General features: G+C 42.8%; 1 protein-coding gene across 1 annotated transcript in view; it reads left to right on the top strand.

Moving 5' to 3' along the window:
- Nucleotides 1–18,920, top strand: part of PDE4A (phosphodiesterase 4A) — a 490,104-nt gene that overhangs the window by 93,582 nt on the left and 377,602 nt on the right. The gene's annotated exons all lie outside the window — the stretch shown is intronic.

Here is an 18,920-nt window from a genome sequence, read left to right as displayed (position 1 = left end):
AAATATATATATATACATATATATGGGACTCAATGGCTCACCCTGGATGTGAAAGCTCACGGAGCTAGAAGAAAATGACCTAAAAAATCTTAATTGGTCTACACGTCCAAAACAGTTGTAGAGTATATAATGGGCATCAGATATCATCTAGGCACAATGGGATAAACAAAAAAAGATTAATTAAATATGGTTTTGTCCTAGTGCAAGAAGAAGCCATTATGTTTCTGGTTTGCTCCTTATTAAAGTGTATGGATAGCTAAAACATTTTGGAGTGTAGAGTACAGAAAGGATATTTCCACTCTTTGCCCCTGCTAGGGAGCTTCACCCTCTCTAAAGAAAAATGGACTGTTCACTTTGCAAGGGAATTTTCCCCGGAGCTTGGTAAATTTGGTAAAATTTCCCTTTGCAAGAATTTGCAAATACCCAATCACGTGCAAGGAAAATAAAGACAAAGCATTTTTGCTTGCACATGGTTAGATGATGGGCATCAGAATTGGATGCATTGGATGGCTGGATGATAGGCATTCACTTCTTTCATTATGCTCTGGGGAAAATTTCCTTGGAAAGTGCAACTTCCTTTGCAAAGTGAACAGTCTGTTTGCCTTCAGGCTGGCCATAGATGACTTCTTCTTCTTCTTTTCTTGATCATCCAGTTAGTTGATTGAAAAAACCCCAAAACAAAATAGATTCCCCCTTCCACAAAAGCAAGGCAGATGGAGGAATGCTCACTAAGGCATTGGGGTTGATTTACTAAAACAGGAGAGTGCACAAAGTGGTGCAGCTCTGCATAGAAACCAATCCGCTTCTAGGATTTGTTGTCATAGCTTAATTGAACAAGCTGAAGTTAGAAGCTGATTGGCTACCATGCACAGCCGCCCCAGTTTTTGCACGCTCCAGTTTTAGAAAATCTACCCCATTGCATTCTTACAGCGGGACTCTTCCAATCAGCTGCAGTCCTTGATCGGCAAAAGTTTTCCAACATTTCTGTTTGACATTTGATCAATGTATGACCAGCTTTAGTAAATCAAGCCTTATATATCCATGTGTCCACTGTCACCTGAACAAAAAGTGATGGGAAATCCACTATTTTAGCATTGCCACCAGAACAATAGTAGACTAAATCTTCCATTGGGGACACTTGTTCCGGGAACAACTAAACCCAAATTTAATCTCAGGTCAGAGAAATTCTCCTTTTTTACTTTCTGTTGTGTCTTGAAGACAGAAGGTAAAGAGAAGTCTCCCCAATGGGGCACCAAAGAGTTGTAACCCTTCCCTTTTATATCCAAATCTAAAATAAAAGGTTTGGCTATGCATGTGTGTAAGAGAAAGGTAAGAAGCGCGCAGGGGCAAGTTGTATGTCATCATCTACAGAGATGAGGGAACTCCTCTTCACAGATATCCAGGAGTAACAAGGAGCCAGGCATGAAGATCAGCGATATTATCAGGTATCTGGCCTACGCTACAGAAGCAGAACCTCGACATTTAGAAGGCAACCTTTAGATGTCATGAAAATTTAGGAGAAAAGTTACTAACCATTTCAGCAGTCAGGTTTTTATGTTGAGATCAGGGGTGGACTGACAACTCATGGGGCCCCCGGGCAATAGGGGATCATGGGGCCCCTGTGTCCTTGCCCAAACTCAAAAAAGACTATGAAAAAGGTACCAGGGGCATCTCATGGGGCCCCCTACTGACCCCGGGCCCTTGGGCAGTGCCCGAGTTTCCAAATGGTCAGTCCGCCCCTGGTTGAGGTAGTCACTGAGTCCAATCAATATTTTAGTAGAGTAATCTGATTTTTCTCATGTTATCCTAAAGCTGGTCATACAGAGTGGACTGGAGGAAAAACGAGGTGGATGGAGGAAAACCCTTCCCCACTTTGTATTCTGACAGCAGCATCCACATTTTGATCAGTGTGTGTCCAGCTTTGGACAGGTGAAACAATTTTCCTTGTGGTGTAGACCTGGGGTGCGGTGGGGGACATTGCCTTCCTACAGATTGGAGCTTTAGGCTCCATGCACACTGGGCATTTTGATAATGCTGGTAACGTTAGCTGTGTAAAGTCACGTTAAAAACGTGAGGTTTTTAGCGTTTTTGCATTAGCGTTTAGCGGCATTTTGCCATGATTAGCGGCGTTTTTCCACGTTTGCGGTTTTTACAGGTTTTTTCTGGGCTAAAAAAAGTCCAAAAACACTGGTTTGTGCCATTTTACCGCATTTTGCATCGTTAGAGTGTTTTTACAGCTAAAAAACTCCTCTAGAAAACCACTAGTCCTGAGTTTTTTTCCATCCAAAAAACGTCCCAGCCAGAAAACGTTGATTACAGTCTACAGGGAAGGAAATACGTATTTGATCCCCTGCTGATTTTGAATGTTTGCCCACTCACAAAGAAATGATCAGTCTAAAAATCGAATGGTAGGTGTATTGTAACACTGAGAGACAGAATAGAAACAAAAAATTCAAAAGAAATGCATGTCTAACAAATTATGCACTGATTTGCATGTTCATGAGGGAAATAAGTATTTGATACCCTATCATTCAGCAGGATTTCTGGCTACCAGGTGTCTTTCATACAGGTAACAAGCTGAGATTAGACGCAGTCTCTTAAAGGGAGTGCTGCTAATCTCATTTTGTTACCTGTATAAAAGACACCTGTCCACAGGAGCAATCAAACAATCAGATTCCAAACTCTCCACCATGGCAAAGACCAAACAGCTGTCCAAGGATGTCAGGTACAAGATTGTAGACCTACACAAGGATGGATTGGGCTACAAAACTATCGCCAAGCAGCTTGGTGAGAAGGTGACAACAGTTGGTGCAATTATTTGCAAATGGAAGAAACACAAAACAACTGTCAGTCTCCCTAGGTCTGGTGCGCCATGCAAGATCTCACCTCGTGGAGTGTCAATGATCGTGAGGAATCACCCCAGAACTACACTTGAGGATCTTGTCAATTATCTCCAGGCAGCTGGGACCACAGTCACCAAGAAAACAATTGGTAGCACACTACGCCGACAAGGATTGAAATCCTGCAGTGCCCACAAGGTCCCTCTGCTCAAAGCACATGCCCAGGCCCGGCTGAAGTTTGCCACTGAACATCTGAATGATGCAGAGGAGGACTGGTTGAAAGAGACCAAAATCGAGCTCTTTGGCATCAACTCAACTCGCCGTGTTTGGAAGAGGAGGAATGCTGCCTATGACCCCAAGAACACCATCCCAACTGTCAAACATGGTGGTGGAAACATTCTGCTTTGGGGGTGTTTTTCTGCTAAGGGGACAGGACAACTGCACCGCATCAAAGGGACGAAGGACGGGGCAATGTACCGTCAAATCTTGGGTGAGAACCTTCTTCACTCAGCCAGGGCATTGAAAATGGGTCGTGGATGGGTGTTCCAGCATGACAATGACCCAAAACACACGGCCAAGGCAACAAAGGAGTGGCTGAAGAAGAAGCACATTAAGGTCCTGGAGTGGCCTAGCCAGTCTCCAGACCTTAATCTGGTTGAAAATCTGTGAAGGGGGCTGAAAATTTGAGTTGGCAAATGTCAATCACCAAACCTTAATGACTTGGAGTGGATCTGCCAAGAGCAGTGGGCCAAAATCCCTCCTGAGATGTGTGCAAACCTGATGGCCAACTACAGGAAACGTCTGACCTCTGTGATTGCCAACAAGGGATTTGCCACCAAGTACTAAGTCATGTTTTGTGAAAGGGATCAAATACTTATTTCCCTAATGAACATGCAAATCAGTGCATCATTTGTTAGACATGCATTTCTGCTGAATTTTTTGTTGCTATTCTGTCTCTCAGTGTTACAATACACCTACCATTCGATTTTTAGACTGATCATTTCTTTGTGAGTGGGCAAACATTCAGAATCAGCAGGGGATCAAATACTTATTTCCTTTACTTTATGTGTGCATGGACACATAGGATAACATGGTGGGGGGTTCACTAGCTGTAGAAAAAAACATCAAAAGCCAAAAACAGCAATTGTAAAAACATCCAATGTGCATAAGGACTTAGATTTGGGTTTTCATTTTTTGGAAAGGACAACACCTGGAACTCCACACATACCTGGAACTCCAGCAGTGGCCTCTTCAGTTAACTGCAGATCACAGCATGCCGTGTTAGTGCAGAAATATTTCTGGTAGTCAGAGGGTTATCTGTGTAGAATGTGTGTTAAGCTCCCCCACAGGGCACTTACCAGTGCAGTGCAGTCTACTGTGCACTGATTTATTTGGGATTATTCAGGCGGCTTGTGACGGGGGCCAAGGATCTCCCGCGGCTGAGCCTGCACATCATAGGGAGGCCACTGTATCCATACAGACATCTCACCCCCTCAAGTCAGAATGAAAACACCCAGAATATGGTGATACCAGGTATTTATATATCAATAATGATCACACTACTCTGTATAATGATGCATCGTATGTATATATCAATAAAGATCACGTTGCTCCATGTAATGATACAGAGTATATATACACCGATAATGATCACACCGCTCCGTATAATGACACCGAGTATACATACACCGATAATGATCACACCGCGCCGTATAATGACACTGAGTATATATACACCGATAATGATCACACCGCTCCGTATAATGACACCGAGTATATATACACCGATAATGATCACACCGCTCCGTATAATGACACCGAGTATATATACACCGATAATGATCACACCGCTCCGTATAATGACACCGAGTATATATACACCGATAATGATCACACCGCACCGTATAATGACACCGAGTATATATACACCGATAATGATCACACCGCACCGTATAATGACACCGAGTATATATACACCGATAATGATCACACCGCTCCGTATAATGACACCGAGTATATATACACCGATAATGTCCACACCGCGCCGTATAATGACACCGAGTATATATACACCGATAATGATCACACCGCGCCGTATAATGACACCGAGTATATATACACCGATAATGATCACACCGCACCGTATAATGACACCGAGTATATATACACCGATAATGATCACACCGCGCCGTATAATGACACCGAGTATATATACACCGATAATGATCACACCGCACCGTATAATGACACCGAGTATATATACACCGATAATGATCACACCGCACCGTATAATGATACCGAGTACATATACACCGATAATGATCACACCGCTCCGTATAATGACACCGAGTATATATACACCGATAATGATCACACCGCACAGTATAATGACACCGAGTATATATACACTGATAATGATCACACCGCTCCGTATAATGACACCGAGTATATATACACCGATAATGATCACACCGCGCCGTATAATGACACCGAGTATATATACACCGATAATGATCACACCGCTCCGTATAATGACACCGAGTATATATACACCGATAATGATCACACCGCACCGTATAATGACACCGAGTATATACACCGATAATGATCACACCGCACAGTATAATGACACCGAGTATATATACGCCGATAACGATCACACCGCGCCGTATAATGACACCGAGTATATATACACCGATAATGATCACACCGCGCCGTATAATGACACCGAGTATATATACGCCGATAATGATCACACCGCTCCGTATAATGACACCGAGTATATATACACCGATAATGATCACACCGCTCCGTATAATGACACCGAGTATATATACACCCCGATAATGATCACACCGCGCCGTATAATGACACCGAGTATATATACACCGATAATGATCACACCGCGCCGTATAATGACACCGAGTACATATACACCGATAATGATCACACCGTATAATGACACCGAGTATATATACACCGATAATGATCACACAGTATAATGACACCGAGTATATATACGCCGATAATGATCACACCGCGCCGTATAATGACACCGAGTATATATACACCGATAATGATCACACCGCTCCGTATAATGACACCGAGTATATATACACCCCGATAATGATCACACCGCGCCGTATAATGACACCGAGTATATATACGCCGATAATGATCACACCGCGCCGTATAATGACACCGAGTACATATACGCCGATAATGATCACACCGCGCCGTATAATGACACCGAGTACATATACGCCGATAATGATCACACAGCGCCGTATAATGACACCGAGTAGATATACACCGATAATGATCACACCGCTCCGTATAATGACACCGAGTATATATACACCGATAATGATCACACCGCGCCGTATAATGACACCGAGTATATACACACCGATAATGATCACACCACTCCGTATAATGACACCGAGTATATATACACCGATAATGATCACACCGCGCCGTATAATGATAGAGTATATATACACCGATAATGATCACACCACTCCGTATAATGACACCGAGTATATATACACCGATAATGATCACACCGCTCCGTATAATGACACCGAGTAGATATACACCGATAATGATCACACCGCTCCGTATAATGACACCGAGTACATATACACCCCGATAATGATCACACCGCGCCGTATAATGACACCGAGTATATACACACCGATAATGATCACACCACTCCGTATAATGACACCGAGTATATATACACCGATAATGATCACACCGCGCCGTATAATGACACCGAGTATATATACACCGATAATGATCACACCGCTCCGTGTAATGACACAGAGTATATATACACCGATAATGATCACACCGCTCCGTGTAATGACACCGAGTATATATACGCCGATAATGATCACACCGCTCCGTATAATGACACCGAGTATATATACACCGATAATGATCACACCGCTCCGTATAATGACACCGAGTATATATACAGCGATAATGATCACACCTCTCCGTATAATGACACCGAGTATATATACACCGATAATGATCACACCGCGCCGTATAATGACACCGAGTATATATACCCCGATAATGATCACACCGCGCCGTATAATGACACCGAGTATATACACACCGATAATGATCACACCACTCCGTATAATGACACCGAGTATATACACACCGATAATGATCACACCGCGCCGTATAATGATAGAGTATATATACACCGATAATGATCACACCGCGTCGTATAATGACACCGAGTATATATACACCGATAATGATCACACCGTATAATGACACCAAGTATATATACACCGATAATGATCACACCGCGCCGTATAATGACACCGAGTACATATACACCGATAATGATCACACCGCTCCGTATAATGACACAGAGTATATATACACCGATAATGATCACACCGCTCCGTATAATGACACCGAGTATATATACACCGATAATGATCACACCGTGCCGTATAATGACACCGAGTATATATACACCGATAATGATCACACCGCGCCGTATAATGACACCGAGTATATATACCCCGATAATGATCACACCGCGCCGTATAATGACACCGAGTATATACACACCGATAATGATCACACCACTCCGTATAATGACACCGAGTATATACACACCGATAATGATCACACCGCGCCGTATAATGATAGAGTATATATACACCGATAATGATCACACCGCGTCGTATAATGACACCGAGTATATATACACCGATAATGATCACACCGTATAATGACACCAAGTATATATACACCGATAATGATCACACCGCTCCGTGTAATGACACCGAGTATATACACACCGATAATGATCACACCACTCCGTATAATGACACCGAGTATATATACACCGATAATGATCACACCGCACCGTATAATGACACCGAGTATATATACACCGATAATGATCACACCGCACCGTATAATGACACCGAGTATATATACACCGATAATGATCACACCGTATAATGACACCGAGTATATATACACCGATAATGATCACACCACTCCGTATAATGACACCGAGTATATATACACCGATAATGATCACACCGCACCGTATAATGACACCGAGTATATACACACCGATAATGATCACACCGCATTGTATAATGACACCGAGTATATACACACCGATAATGATCACACCGCTCTGTATAATGACACCGAGTATACATACACCGATAATGATCACACCGCGCCGTATAATGACACCGAGTATACATACACCGATAATGATCACACCGTATAATGACACCGAGTATACATACACCGATAATGATCACACCGCTCCGTATAATGACACCGAGTATACATACACCGATAATGATCACACCGCGCCGTATAATGACACCGAGTATATATACACCGATAATGATCACACCGCGCCGTATAATGACACCGAGTATATATACACCGATAATGATCACACCATATAACGACACCGAGTATATATACACCGATAATGATCACACCGCGCCGTATAATGACACCGATATATATACACCGATAATGATCACACCGCACCGTACAAGGACACCGAGTATATATACACCGATATTGATCACACCGCTCCGTATAATGACACCGAGTATATATACACCGATAATGATCACACCACACTGTATAATGACACCGAGTATATATACACCGATAATGATCACACCGCTCCGTATAATGACACCGAGTATACATACACCGATAATGATCACACCGCTCCGTATAATGACACCGAGTATATACACCCCGATAATGATCACACCGCACCGTATAATGACACCGAGTATATATACACCGATAATGATCACACCGCTCCGTATAATGACACCGAGTATATATACACCGATAATGATCACACCGCGCCGTATAATGACACCGAGTATATATACACCGATAATGATCACACCGCGCCGTATAATGACACCGAGTATATACACACCGATAATGATCACACCGCATTGTATAATGACACCGAGTATACATACACCGATAATGATCACACCGCTCTGTATAATGACACCGAGTATACATACACCGATAATGATCACACCGCGCCGTATAATGACACCGAGTATATATACACCGATAATGATCACACCGCGCCGTATAATGACACCGAGTATACATACACCGATAATGATCACACCGCGCCGTATAATGACACCGAGTATACATACACCGATAATGATCACACTGCTCCGTATAATGACACCGAGTATATATACACCGATAATGATCACACCGCTCCGTATAATGACACCGAGTATATATACACCGATAATGATCACACCGCACCGTATAATGACACCGAGTATATATACACCGATAATGATCACACCGCGCCGTATAATGACACCGAGTATACATACACCGATAACGATCACACCGCGCCGTATAATGACACCGAGTATATATACACCGATAATGATCACACCGCTCCGTATACTGACACCGAGTATATATACACCGATAATGATCACACCGTGCCGTATAATGACACCGAGTATACATACACCGATAACGATCACACCGCGCCGTATAATGACACCGAGTATACATACACCGATAATGATCACACCGTATTATGACACCGAGTATACATACACCGATAATGATCACACCGTATAATGACACCGAGTATACATACACCGATAATGATCACACCGCTCCGTATAATGACACCGAGTATATATACACCGATAATGATCACAGCTCACCATATAATGGCAAACTTTACTCCATTCGTATAATGGCACAGTGCTACCAACTGGACGACGGGGAAACCTGAACCTGCCTACACTTCCCCACGCTAACAGATGAAGTCTTCTGCATAACAAAAATATCTCACAAACAACCACATAGCATATGAACAATGAACACATCAAACAGCATTATGAATATCTAACAGGTAATTGTCCTCTAGTAGTTCTAGCAGGAAGGCGTTCTACGCCATTGTCCATAGCTTTTGCAAGAGGATCATTTTCAGGAGATTGTTCAACGGCCACAGTTGTGAAATGGTTGTCATTGGCAGTAAAGACACTCTCACCTGAGCCTTCAGAAATATCCAAAGGCTGTATAGGTGAATCAGTAGCTCAGAGGTTGAGTTTCAAAAAGGTGCAGGCACCACTCCACAGGAGCCTCCAGAATTGGAGGTATGTCTGTAGTACTTCTACCACCCAAGTCTGTAGCAGGCACAGAAGAGGAACCTCCCTCAAAGAAACAAGCAAGCAAGTTCTGATGTAAACATTTATAGGCATTTCCTTAAATTTCGGCTATAACATCGTAAACTAGAGAGTTCGTAAAAAGTTCCCACCTGGGTTCCAGTTTGTTGCCCCTTTTGTTCCTTGGGTTCTTGATGAATACCCTATCTCTGTGTCTCAAAGGTAACAAGTCAACCACAGCCTTGTTCGCTAAGTCCCTATGATGCTTTAAAATTACCTGTTTTGCTTTTTTCAAGCAGTTCCAATGCTCCTGGACCCAGTCATTTGTTGTACTAGGAGACACTGACTTTCATGTCTCCATTCGCAAGTCAATAGGTACTCATCCACTACACCGAAACATTAGGAAAAAAAGGAGTGTAGCTGGTACCTTAGTGCACTGTATGGTTGTAGGCCAAAACAATTTCTCCCTGTATCCTGGCCAATGATCCTGATGCTCCTGTTCCATTGTCCGAAGCACTCCAAGCTGCATATGGTTGAAATGCTGATACACTTTGTTCCCCTGAGGGTGATACAGTTTGCTGAGTAGGCCCTTTGTGTAGGGCACAGCTGTGACACTTCCGACAATCCTAGTGCAGTAGAAATATCACCTGACATGGGTCTGTGTGCAATCCACAACAAAGGGTGCTATGGTGGAATGCAGCCGACAGAGGGACCACAATCTGGTATATATCTTGCTGCTCAGCAGCAATGTGAGCCCACTGGTACAACACTCCATCTTGTATCTCCAAGCAGTGCCATTGTTGAATTAACTGCAGAAGAAGGGCTATGGTCATCCTTTCCTTGAGGGTTTTAAATGCTACCTCCTGGCCAGTCTTCCAATTGATGATGGGGGACAACTTGCCCTTCAACTGAGTAGACCAATGCAGCCTGGGTAATAGCTTACCAGCCCCAGAAAAGAATGCAGTTCTCTCATGGTTTTGGGGGTTGGCCAGTCCTGTACTGTCTGTATCTTAGCCATATCAGGGTACACCCCTACATCCTCCTAAATACTGTATTCAGCTTCTTATCAAATTACATTTACCTGGCTTCAGTTTCTTCCTGTTCTCTCTTAACGGCTTTCAACAAGGTAACATTAAACTACTTAACAGTGTCTGCTCATACCTGCTCTTGTAAGGCCTTTTGAGGGGACCAGCGATAATCCCTGAAATAAATTGACCTCGTAGTATTTAATCGGGGCATTCACAGCAGCGCAACCCAAGTGGTCTTTTTCTTCGATCCACTTCCACAATTCCTGAATGGCCACCACAAACCAAGGAATGGTCTCACCCTACTGCTATTTCCAGAGGAAGAACTTCCATCGCAGCTCAGCCACAGGAGTGACTTCTCCATCTGCTTTACTATCTGAGCAAGGGTGGACCATTCTGTTTCAGGTAATAATAATACAACCCTCCTGATATCCGCCTCCAAACAGTTGATGGCTAAATCAGGAAGGAGTTTAGATGGTATTTGGAACAGTTGACCTGCACTCTCTAACTTTTTCACCCAATTGACTATTGGGGTTTTTGTGCTGTTTTTTGTTTTTTTTTTCAGAATCAGTGCCAGAGCAGCTCTTCATGCAGCTGTCGGCATAGGCCCATAGAAAACAATGCATCAGATCTGTAAAAAAAAAGACGCTATACTGATAAAGCGGCTGCATTTAGCATCCATGTGAATGGACCCTAATGAATGAGGTGTAACAAACTGGTATTGGGGTGGTTAACAGAACTATTTCTTTGTGTGGATAAATGTGTATTTGAGTTTCATGCAGAGATGTAAATAGTTGATGTGGTAGTTGACTCTCAGTGGCCTGTTCTCTGGCTTACATGGGTTCATTTTCTACTTTGGAAGGTTTTGTAAATATTTCAAGCAGATAAAAGCCTCTCATATTAAATTCCAGACGCAGATTCGGGTCTGCAAAAGGGGCACCCTCGCTGAATATTAAACACTTTTACATAAAGCCGAGGAGTCGGTAAATGATGTGACATTGGCAATAACACCTAACTGTTAATGTCTGTATTTGCATTTTAATTCACATTCTGTTATAATTTATTAATGTCTCCAATTATGCGACTGCACTTCCGTGTAGTACTGCTCCCCACACTTTCACAACTGCAGGGGACAGAAAAACATTCATACAAACATATGTAGACACAACTTATGTATAATTCACGCAGCTTTACTCAGTTTGACCTGTTCTTTCCCCCAAGGCCTTTAGTCACAATACACATTGGGGAGGCTGCTATTTTTAATGCACAGAAAGCATTGCCATACAGCAAACAATCGGATTCAGAAATTACTTGTTAAATGATCTTTATGGGTGCATAAAGCGGAGTTCCACCTGAAAAAAAAAAAAATAAAAGTCAGCAGCTACAAAAACTGTAGCTGCTGACTCTTAAAATACAGGCAGTTACTTGTCCCTCGGTCCAGCGCTGTCCTCACCACCGCTGGTTTCACCGGCCGTCTTCTCTCCCTGGCGCTGGCATCTTCAGTGCGGGCACCCGGCTGTGACAGCTTGCAGCTTCACAACCGGATGCCCACTGCACATGCGCGAGAAGCGCTGCGCTTTGTGAATGGCCCATAGTTTTCTGGGACTTGTCACATGTCCCAGAAGACTACGGGGAGGGAGGGGTGGGCGGACAACTTCCGCTTCCGATCGCCTAGGCGATTGCAGTGGAAGTGGGAGCTGGTACCTGTCAAATTCGGGTGCCCCCTCCCCCCCACTCCCCAAAGGTGCCAATCCTTAATGGGGAGCAGGGGACTAAGGCTTAAACCGGAACATCCCCTTTTGGGTGGAGCTCCACTTTATTACCTGAGAGTAGCCAATCAGATTTAATGGTAGTTCTTTTTCCTACAAGCTACATCCTCTACAGACATGCATTTTCACATTCGGTGAAATTGCTTAAAGTCTTACATAGTAACATAGTTGGCAAGGTTGAATAAAGACACCAGTCTATCCAATGTGTGTGTGTGCGCGTATGTGTGTTTGTCGCTACCATTTTTCACATCCCTGTACATTGCGTCCTCTAACAAACAAATCTTAAAGTTTTTTAATTTAACTACATGCTCAGCTGACACCACCAGCTGTAGAAGGGACTTCCACATCCATACCGCTCTAACAGTGAAGAACCCTGTATGAAGTTTAAGATTGAACTGTTAATCATTCATTCAACTTCAGTGTGCACCTATGTGTCTTTAGAGACCTTTAGTTACCGTAAATAGTTTCCTCCCTATGCTAAAATCACCATTCAGATATTTGTATATTGTGATCATATCTGCTCTTAATGTATTTATATCATGTGGTATGGACCGCAGCCTAGTAAAGTTGTCTCTTTTAAAATTTAGTGTTCTTGTCCTATACTTGTGTCTCCTTTTCCTATAATTTATGGCAAACTTAATTACTTTGTTGTCACTGTTTCCTATATTTATTTATTTATTTCAGGTACTTATATAGCGCTGTCAATTTACGCAGCGCTTTACATACATATATATTGTACATTCACATCAGTCCCTTAACCCTCAAGGGGCGTACAATCTAAGGTCCCTAACTTACATTCATACATACACATACTAGGTCCAATGTAGACAGGAGCCAATTACCCTACCAGCATGTCTTTGGAGTGTGGGAGGAAACCGGAGTACCCAGAAGAAACCCACGCAGGCACAGGGAGAACATGCAAACTCCAGGCAGGTGGTGCCGTGGTTGGGATTTGAACCGATGACCTTAGTACTGCCAGGCGGAAGTGCTTAGCCACTGTGATGCCCATATATTATCCGTTACTTCTACATCCTTACTGCTGTAACAGTAAAGAACCCCTTACGCAGTTTAAGATTGAAATGTTAATAATTCAACTTCAGTGTGCAGCTTTGTGTCTTTAGAGACCTTTGGTTAATTAGTTTCCTCCCTATGCTAAAGTCACCATTCAAATATTTGAATATTACGATCATATCCGCTCTTGATGTATTTATATCATGTAGTATGGAATGAAGTCTAGTATAAAGTTGGCTCTTTTGAAATTTAGTTTTCTTTTCCTATACTTTTATCTCCTTTTCCTATAGTTTATGGCAAACTTAATTACTCTGTGATCACTATTTCCTTTGTTATACTTTATTTGCACATCTGTATTCAGCTCTGCATTCTTTGTAATTAGAAGGTCCAGCAGAGCATTATTTCTAGTTAGGGCTTCCACCATTTCACTCATGAAATTGTACTACATTACATTCAAGAAACAGTGACCCTTGGTTGGGTGCATAATTCTGTCTGCCCAATCAGTATCAGTATACCTGAAGTCCCATATGATTATAACATTGCCCTGCCTCCCTACCATCTCTAACTGAGAAAAGAGATCGGATTCCTCCTTCACCTATTTAATGTTAGGGGGCCTATAGCATAAACCCACAATTAATTTACTGTTTGTTTCATTCTTAAAAGCTCCAGCCACAAAGACTGCAGATCATCATTAGCCCAGTTGGCAATGGCATCCCTCATTCACTATCAATTTGCTTTTGACATATAGGCACAGCCCTCTTCTACCTACCCTTTCCCTTCCAACAGGGAGAACGCCCGGATAGTTGCAAGCTAGTTAGTTCACCTTTACCCAAAAATGTCCTATGCTGTCTGCCTTGCTTTAGGTGTAGGTTATTTACATGGCTGAAAAACTCCCAGAGATGGCGACATCCTGTTCTGCCTTGTTGCTAGGACATTGCTAAGACATTCCCAGCTGATTCAAACTCATTCGTATCTGTTCTCTCCCGTCTCAGTAGCCCTGAGCTCAGCAATGCTGCGACAGAGAAGATAATGGATCACACATTATTATTATTATTATAATACAGAATTTATATAGCATCAACTGTTTACAATATAAAGGGAGACAGTACAGTTACAATACAATAAAAAACAAGGATTAGGAGGGCCTGCTCATAAGAGCTTACAATCTAAAAGGGTGGGGAGAACGGTACAAAAGGTTATAACTGGGGGGAATGAGCTGATGGCAGTGATAAATGTTTAATTGGAGGCGTGATAGGCTTCCCTGAAGAGATGACGTTTCAGGGTTGCCTAATGGCAGCCAGAATAGGGGCTATCTGGACAGATTGGGATAGAGAGTTCCCGAGGATGGGAGGGGCTCTGGCGAAGTCCTGGTGATGAGTATGGGAGAAGGTGACAAGGGATCCTGAGAGCAGATGATCATGAGAGGAACGGAGAGGGCGGTTTGGGTGATATTTGGAGACAAGATTGGTGATGTTGCTTGGTGCAGAGTTGTGAATGGCTTTGTATGTTGTTAGTATTCTAAATTTAATTTGCTGGGCAATCGGAATCCAGTGGAAGGATTGGCAGGGAGGGGTGGCAGACACTGATCAGTTGGTAAGATAGATGATTCTAGCAGCAGCACTGCTGATAGACTGAAGAGGAGATTGCCTATGAAGAGGTAGGCCTATGAGAAAGGAGTTGCAATAGTCAAGCCGAGAGATAACAAGGGAGTGAATGAGTAGCTTGGTGGTTTCATTAGTTGAAAAGGGGCGAATTTTAGAGATGTTATGGAGGTGAAGTCTACATCCTTTTGACAGCGATTGCATTTGGGGCCGAAAGGACCGGTGAGAGTCCAGCATTACACCTAGTACCTTGGCTTGAGGGGAGGACTGATGGTTGTATTATTGCTCTTGATGGAAAAGTCATGGAGGAGGGCATGAGTGGGGGGGGGATATTATCAGCTCAGTTTTAGAGAGATTTAGTTGCCAGTGTATGACAGCTTCCTTTTTTGATGGTAGGGGTGAGCCGTAATTTCTGGGAGTGTCTCAGTAACATCCTAATAACGAGGTAGGATTGGATGATGCCATCCCTGGGAGTTTTTTGGCTAGTTTTCTGTAGGTTTGTAAATCGCCTACACCTATAGCCATGGCATTATCCAACTTACCTTGTATAGGCAGCTTTTTGGTGAAGGTGATGTAGTCCTTTAATTGGCCTATATGACACTAACTTAAATTGTATTTTATCATGTCATGATTAACCCCCCTAGCAGTCTGATTATGTCCCTATTTCTGTGCTCAAAGCGGTACATTTTTGTGCATGGAAATATGTATTTTTTTTACTGTAGGCTTGTAATTTTTAGGAATAACTCACTGAAATCTGTCCGAACAAGAGTCTAGTAAACATCCCGGGTATGATAAAATTTGAAACACAAAATCATAAATTATAATTTAATAAATAATCATAAAAAATAATATAATAATAATAAATTTCATTAAATAATATAATCAAACCAAAAACACTGAAATTTGAAATATAGCGCCAAGTTCGCACATCACTGAGCAAAGTCACAAAATCGTTTTCAGTGTCTGATGATGAATTTCCCCCACGAATCATTATCACTTAATTCTACAAGTGGTTCTGATTTACTATTGCTGTTCTCTAGCCGGTCTAAAACCACTTTTAACCTAAAGGGACGCTTTTTGGACGCCATGGACGTTTCTCAGTTTCCAAGCAGAAAGAACAGTAAAAATGCAGGCAGGGCACAGGACAAAGCACTCGGGACAAAATGTATGTGAAATGGTTTGATACAGTAATGTTTTACTATGTGATTTTAGTGTTTTTAGACACTTTTTGTCATTTTCAAATTTCCCGCCGTTCCATCCCCCGTACGTCCCGACGTCGCAGAGAACGGAACCCAGAAGACAGATGCCGGCATCTGCCGGAGGACATTGCCGGGGACACTGCAGGAGGGACATCGCGGGAGCGCAGGACAAGGTAAGTGCAGAACAGATGCCGGAGCAACGCCGCATGGTAAGCCCGAGTGTAGCTCGGGGTTACCGCTTGTGGTACTGAAACTTTACCCCGAGCTACACTCGGGAATACCGCCAGGGAGGTTAATCATGATAATAGTAAAATAAAATATTTGAATAAAATTAAACTATTCATTGTTTGTTAACAGCAGATGAGATTAGGGATCTTATCTGATCCCTTGTTGTATCTGTGTGTTTCTATATGTTAGCTGTATCCGTAGGTACGTATGCACCCCGTACTATCATCATTCTGCAGTGTTGTGCACGGTGTGTGTTTTCTGATTTTCATCCACCTCCAGCCCCTTGCAGTTTTCCCTGGTGTTGCCAGTCATTCCCTTGAATCGTGAGTCATTCCTTGGCACACAGGCAGCTCTGATGACTGCATTCTGGCAGTTCTCTACAGTCCGCTTCTTTGCCGGGCTCCACCATGACACATAAACCGTGTTCCTGGGCCAGCTTGATGCCCACATGCTGGGTTGTCCTGCTTTCCAGCAACAGCTTGTTGCTCTTCTGCTTCACAATAAAATAGAACTAAACCTAATCATTAAAATCCTTGATAAGCTTTAACATTGCAGCTAGATATCAGGGGAACCCTCAACTGATGGAACACTTCAATTGATGTGCGGGAGAAGATGGGAAAATTACACATACACTGGATTCACTGGGTGTGTGTGTGTTTGTTCTTATATAAGTGTGCAAACACTGCAAGTTATTTCATCATTCAGCAAACCCATTTAAAGAGGTTCTGTGGTTTTCATTTTTAGTTAACCACTACTATGTAGGTGGCGAGTGCACTTGTACACATTGTCAAATTTGAACCCCATACAGGTATAACCACACTATCAAGGATTCATTAAAATCATTAGCCATTTTTAGTTACCTCCGGTATAAATAGCTGAATATGTGTTGATATCCACTGTTCAGACTGGGAGAGGCTAGCCAATCAAGGCTCTGTTATTAATACGTGACAGTGGAATCCCAGAGCACTGTGAATTAGCTAAAAAGAAAGTACAGTTGTAGCTTCCTTTCAGACACAGCTGTCTCTCATGTAGCCTAGGTTCACACTTATGTGGTGTGGGAAACGCCGTTATCCCTGGGAGTTTCCCGCACCACATTGCAATTGCATTGCCCTTGCTACCTGCTGCATATATCAGTACAAAGTTAATGACACCCCAAACACAGTACATTTGCTTGCACTAGATCATGTGATACAAAACAATGAGGTGCATGCATGTTAAGCTCAAATTGCATCGTACTGAATTGCATTTGAATTTCACAGGAACGCGGTGCAGTTTATGTGCGATTCACATGCAAATTATAGTGTGATCTGAATCCAAAGAACAGAGGTATACTGCTCAGGCAAACAATCCAGATTAATCCACGACAGGTGCAGGCTCTGGCTCACCACCACACTCGACGCAATAGAAAGAAGGGTCAGCCATACACCGGAGGAATGATGAATATAGTGTGTATTTATTGATCCATAGGACACACAAAACACAGGACATGAATACAGGACCTGTTAACGCGTTTCACACGATCTCGTGCTTAATCATAACCAACGATCTTGTGCTTAATCACCGTTATGATTACGAACGAGATCGTTTGAAACGCGTTAACAGGTCCTGTAGTCATATCCTGGTGTTTTGTGTGTCCTATGGATCAATAAATATACACTATATTCATCATTCCTCCGGTGTGCGGCTGACCCTTTTTCAAATTATAGTGTGAACCGGGGCTAAATCTTTATTATAGTCATTTAACCTTCCTGGCGGTATTCCCGAGTGTAGCTCGGGGTAAAGTTTCAGTACCACAAGCGGTAACCCCGAGCTACACTCAGGAATACACTGCAGCGTTGCTCCGGGATCTGTTCTTCACTTACCTTGTCCTGCGCTCCCTCGATGTCCCTCCTGCAGTGTCCCCTGTAATGTCCTCTGGCAGATGCCAGCATCTGTCTTCTGGGTTCCATCCCCTGCGACGTCGGGACGTATGGGGGACAGAACTGGCGGGAAATTTGAAAATGACAAAAAGTGACATTCACTAAATTCATTAAAATCACATAGTATAACATTCC

This window comes from Staurois parvus, unplaced genomic scaffold (assembly GCF_062004578.1).
Source record: "Staurois parvus isolate SC_StPar_1 unplaced genomic scaffold, SC_StPar_1.0 ptg001014l, whole genome shotgun sequence".
In the NCBI taxonomy this organism is placed as follows: Eukaryota; Metazoa; Chordata; class Amphibia; order Anura; family Ranidae; genus Staurois; species Staurois parvus.
Note: the sequence above shows the minus strand (reverse complement) of the source record. Positions and strands in the feature narration are given on the sequence as shown.